Below are 6,009 nucleotides of genomic sequence, written 5' to 3'. Positions count from 1 at the left end.
CCTAAGACTTAAACTGGTACCCATTGGAAAAAGTGCTGACTGCAGTGTGAAGTGTGGAAAAAACTTCAGAGTTAATGGGAAAGAGGAAGAAGACGACGAGGCACGGCCACGTTTGCAATGCTTTCTGCTGGAAATCGACCTTCCAGTAGAAAACTTCAGTGTTTCCGCGCGAAAACATCTGTATCGTGTGCCTGAGGTCATCAGGAGCCTGTGCAAAACAAGAATTCGTCCGTGAGGGCACCTCTTTCCACGGCCGGTTTTCTTTTTGAAACGGTGGCGCTCCGCTGGGCCTAACTTTGGGCCCAGTACGACTGCGCGCCGAGCGACGATGGCAAGCTCGGTCATGTCATCGGCTCAACCCCAAAGTGATCAGCCTGAACAACCAAGCGATGAAGACACCATGCAGTGCGGTCCCAGTGATGAAGGAGACCCAACCGAAAGCAACAATGACGAAGCTGGATCTTGCACGTCGGACGGACTCAGAGACGTAAAGCTAAGGTGAGTGGCACTAACACCCTAAGCCTCACCCCTGCTCGTCCGGCACTTAAGCCATGGCTCCTTTAAGCCTTTAAGACAAGCTTCTTGTCCTTTAAGACAAGAAGCCTAAGCCACCACGACTACCGAAAGACGACTATAAACTTGTCATCAGACCCAGGGAAGGCCTCGCCCTCGCCAAGCTTGGCCCCGCCCAACTATCCGAAGCGATTTTGCGAGAAGCAGGACTCACCTGGCGAGAAGCCGACATGCGGATTCGAGTAGAAGAAACCCAGAACATTCTAACCGTGAGCACGCCTCATCAGCTAGCTGCCGATCCACACGGCGGACCAAAACGATTATTTGGACCGGCGGTCCGCGCACCACGTGATAGGACGTCACCAGTTCGCGCGGACCGCCGTTGGACCGCGCAGGACCGCGGCCTTCGCGGTCCAAACATTCGCCGAGGCTTTTCGGTCCGCGGCCTCGACGGCGGACCGCGACATTAAACAGCGTGGTCTGACAGCTCCCTCGCCGCGTGGGCGGAGCCGGGTCCAGTTGCGCCAATACAGAATGGCGCGGGCAGCGCGGCTGTTTCGAAGCGCTCGAAGGAGCCTGTCAATCCCCCCCGCTGGGATAGGAGGCGCGCTAGGCTTACAATCGCTGAGGTCAGGGACCTTAACAATCGCGACGCATACTTCATCCGCGCTTTTACTAGCGAGTCCTATGACTCTTCCTAGTGCGATGCTAGCTTATCACTTTGTTTCACGCATGTGGACCTCAATTTACGGGAAGCGTTCGGTTCCAGCGAGCGGTCACGAGCCGTATGCAGCCCGGATTGCCCCGCCGTCGCCGCTCGTAGTGTCGCCTTCGTGCGGACGACACCGGCGGCTGCGTGAGCGCGTCCGCCGGGCTGGCATGCGGGTGGCTGTTATTGTGGGGATGAAACGTTTCGTGTAGGCTTGTGCGTTGCATCATGTTGTCGCGGCTAAACGGCGCTGTGTTCAACCTTAGAGCTTGCGAGTTCAGACGGTCGGCCATTCGCGGTCCGCTCAGCCGGCCCGCCGTGTGGATGTGCTCTGCTCTGGATCGGACTAGAGTTCTCTATATAGCTATATAGAGGAACTCTAGATCGGACCGCGGCGGACCGTGACGTCTCATCACGTGACCGCTTGGACCGCGGACTCGGTCCGTCGTGTAGATCGGCCTTTAACAGAACCCGAGAACTGACTATTGGGGGCCGAATATACCTGATCAATCTCTACGGGCTCGCCCCATACGACTCTGCCAAAGGGGTGATCCACGGCATACCCAACCACTACACGATGGAGCAAGTCTTAGACGACCTATACTTCCCGGGGTTCGAGTTTCTCTCATTCCGGCGCCTCGGCACCACCAGGATGGTTGTGATCACTTTCCTGGGGCACAAAGTGCCGTTCTACGTCTACTACAAGGGAGTAGAAGTCAAGTGCTATCTCTATAAAAAATACAGTGCCATTCTGCAGCGGTTGCCAGACCGTGGGCCATCGATCCGACGTGTGCCCGAATCTGAACATTCGCAGCTCCCAGTCTTGCGGTGGGCAGAATCCCCAACCAGGACACCCGTGTAGCCCATGTTGTGCCCTGTGCAAAGGGGACCACTTGACAGCCAGCAAGGGCTGTCCCAAGCGGTTCTGTGAGCCCTATATTTTGCGACGCAAGGCGCTGGAGCGGGACCGCGAAACCCAGCGGCGGTCCTCTACGACGCAGTCAAGACCTTCCCGAAGCACGTCTCGGAGGCATTCCAGCAACTGTGCACGTGTGGACGACAGCGCGCGGCACCGTTCCCGATCAAAAACACGGAGGGGTGGTGGAGAAACGAAGAGGCCTGCGTCGCGGTCTACCTCCCGGAATCCTCGGAAGGCAGAGAGTGTTCCCGCTACCAGGTCACCATCACCATCCTCGGCCAAGCTCCACCAGAGGAACCAATGCGACAGCGACAATGGCAGTGGAAACAGCGGTTAAAATAGGGTAAGCTGGTGTTACGAATCAGCCCACCTCAGTGCTTTGTGCCGCACTCCTCGGCTGTGTGGCGAAACCTCCACTACGTGCGTCTTTCGAGCAGGCCTCCCTGTCGGTGACTCACGCTTGCAGCCGACGGATCCAGACACGACGCTACATGTCTGGGAAAGTCCAGATCGCTGTCGCCTCTCTCTCTGCGTGATTCAAACTTCGGCGGTGGCAGACGAGGCTTGCAGAGACTTGTCCGAAGGACGCGGATGTCGTTGTGGAGACCTCCTCTCTCTCCCCTCTCTGGGGCTCAGCGTGCGCCACTACTACCGACCACTCACGAACTGTGGAAAGAGCTTTGTGTGTGTCTGTACCGTTCGTGTCGTGTGCACAATCTAGAGGGAACGCTTAGTTGACCGTTAGCGCTTTGGGTATAAGTAAGACCCCCCCCAAGCGCTGTATATATATATATATATATATATATATATATATATATATATATATATATATATATATATATATATATATATATATATATATAGTTCATTCCTGTTTGAGCAGTGAATCAATGCTGTCACTCTGCTCGAGTCCTGTACTGTAACCTCACCCGTCGGGGCATTCTTCTTGTCGGGCTTCGGCTCATCTCTCGCCATGTAGTAAGCAAGTTAAGTTTGCCTTCGGCTTCTGGTCTTCTTCAAGGCAGCAACATTGGCTGGCCACTCGCTTCACCACGCTACCACGCGCATGTCGGAGGCGACGGAGCTCGGCTCGGGTACGCCTTCCCGTATGCAACACTGGGCAGAAACAGTCTCCCAACACAACATAAATGAGGAAACAAATACGACACAAAAGTACGAACACGATAGCGTCAGCGTTTCTGAGAGAGAGAGAGAAAGACTTTATTGCACGATCCTGCGTGGGGATGGGGAATCAGGAGACCCTGTGAGGTAGGCGGTGTCCTCTTCCCATTCCTGCCTTGGTTAAGGCCTCGAGGGGTATTGTGCCAGTGGCCCGGCTCGAGCTACTAAGCTTCCTCCAGCCACGCAGCCTCTCCCCCGTACCCTTGGATGAGCACGGTAGTGAGTCGCGCCGGCGTCGGAGTGCTCCGTTCGCTCTTGCCGAGCCAGGGCTTCCTCGAGCCGCTGGATGGCTTGCCTCTGCTGCGCGCAGTTCGGCGATGTGATCATTGTCACTACATCCGGTGGGATGTCGGTCGGGGTAGTGTTCGCACTCGTAGTGTTCTCACAGGTATCACTCGCGCACTCCGCGTTTGCGCACGCGTCAGCGGTGTCCGCGTTTGGGGTGTCACAGTAGTGGGGATCGCGCACTGCACCGGTATTCACTCGTCCGCCACCCTGTTCGTCTCGGTGGTGGTGGTGGGCTTGCAGGATGTGGGACAGGGTAGCGGGTTCACTCGCGCACTCACTACACATGTAGTCTTTGAAGCGTCCTGGGCACACGTAGCGCGCCAGAGCCGGTGTAATCACAGTTCTTGTTTGTAGTTGTCTGAGTAACACCTGCTCGTGCCGGTTGAGTCCGGGATGAGGTGGGGGTTGTGTCCTTCTTTGCTCTTTGTAGTACCGGAGTATTTCCCCGTACTCCAGTAGTGGTTCGTAGTCTTCTTCCTCTTCGTTCTCCTCGTTGTCGTTTCCTTGCTCCTCGTCGCCTTCACCGTCATACCCTGCGGCCCGCGGCTGCAATTTTTTCTTCTTGGTCGTCGCGCTTGCGGGTGGCAGAGCGTTGTCGTTGTGCGCGCTTCGACTGCGCGGTGGCGTTCCCTGCGTTGGCCGGAGCAGCTGTCGCTATCTTGGCCCACGTCTTCGTATTGTTCTGAGTAGGGTTCTTCAGAGCACTCCGGACCGTGCTGCCGGATCTCTGGCGACTCGCGCTTCTTGCGGACGGCGAGCGATGTGTTTTAGTTACCCCTTCGTGCTTTGGGAAGTCGTCCCTGCGTGATAGTCTGACCTTTGGTGCTGTGGTTTTGGTGGCCTCGGCGGCCTTCTTTTTCTCTTCTCGTGCGTGTTTCCTCGTCTGGAATGACGTTTTGAATCGGTTCTTGCAGCGCGGGTCCCCGGTGGGGTGAGCGCCGTTACAGAGTTTGCAGTTCGGCTTGCAGTCATTAGTGTGGTCCGGCCCCGGATTACGTAACCCACATGCGAAGCACGCATTGACTTCGGGCGTGGGGCAGACGTCCCGTCTGTGCCCGACTTGGCCGCAGAGCTTACACACTTCTCTGTGTTGTTTGTACGCCGTGCACTTGACCGCGACTCCGGCGTATATCACGTATTGTGGTATCTTGTCGGCTTCGAAGGCGATGACTACCGCTTTCGTCATTCCTATGCGGCGTGCCGCTCTAAATGTGGAGTTGAAAGGGTAGCTGAGGTTCTGAATGATGTCCTCTTGCGTATCTTGTAACCCGATGTTGTGGATAACGCCCTTGACCATGTAGTCAGGAAGGGATCCGTATGCGAACACTTCGTACGCCTTGGTGTCGATCACGATGCATCGTATGCGGGCGTACTTCAGAGCTCTGTCGTCGTCGGGGGTGCTAATTACGACGATGTTCTGTGCCGTATTGGGGTATAGTGTATCTTCCGTTGCCGTCTGACTGTCTATGCCTGCGGCGTTTACGATGGCTCGTTTGAGCGCTGTAGGTTGGAGGTCGGCTATGACTAGGCCGCCACGTGGTCTGACTATTACTTTGGCTTCATCCCTGTCCATTACGCTGGGCATGCGGGCTGCCTTTTCCATTGTAGCGTTAACTTTCTTGATGAATTGCGCTCGAGTGAGGGAGCTTGTAGACTTACATTTGGCTGCGTTGCCTTCGGCTGTTGTAGTAGTTGCTGTTGAGGGGGCCGCTTGGCTCGGCCTAGCATCCTCCCCAGTGGTGTTGTTTGGTCGACGATTGCGGCTGCGTCTGAAAGTACACTGTCAAGGCAGGAGCTTTTTACAATCCAACAGGTATTAGAGCAAGTCACTAGAGGAAATGCTAAACTCAAGCAAGAGATCCGTAGTCTCAAAAGAGAAAACGCCACTAGTGCACCAGAAGTACACGAAAAAAAAACCGAGGAGCGCCAACAACCGGCCTATACTCACAGACAAACCGTATGCAGATGCCGTCGGCCAGTCAAACACTACAGAAGAAATCACAGAAATGGAAGTTGCCATTGAATCCACGAACCCAAACCTGCCTCCACCGAAAAAAAAAAAAGAAACAGGAGCAAGGAGCCGCACAGTGGTCACAGCTTGGAAGCGCTAGAAGCAAGAGTTGAAGAAAATCTCAAGCATGCCCTTGAAGCTGTTGGCACGACCTTTGCCGAGAAATTAAGCGATGAACTAAGCAGGAAATTCGAAGCTATGGCATCGAACTTAAAAAAGACACTAAACACTCAAATTGACGGTCTAGCGAGTCGGGTTATAGCGCTAGAAGGAATAGTAGCCAACATATCGCTACCTGCACAGTCGAGCGCAAGTATTGGCCCCATAAAGACGCACAAACCCTACGCTCGCCCGTCATCAGTCGCAAGCCCATTAACAGTTAAAACG

This window comes from Haemaphysalis longicornis, unplaced genomic scaffold, assembly GCF_048455015.1.
Source record: "Haemaphysalis longicornis isolate Haplotype H1 unplaced genomic scaffold, Haemaphysalis longicornis Haplotype H1 scaffold_1, whole genome shotgun sequence".
Classification (NCBI taxonomy): domain Eukaryota; kingdom Metazoa; phylum Arthropoda; class Arachnida; order Ixodida; family Ixodidae; genus Haemaphysalis; species Haemaphysalis longicornis.
The sequence above is the reverse complement of the archived record's forward strand: the minus strand, read 5'-3'. Positions refer to the sequence as shown.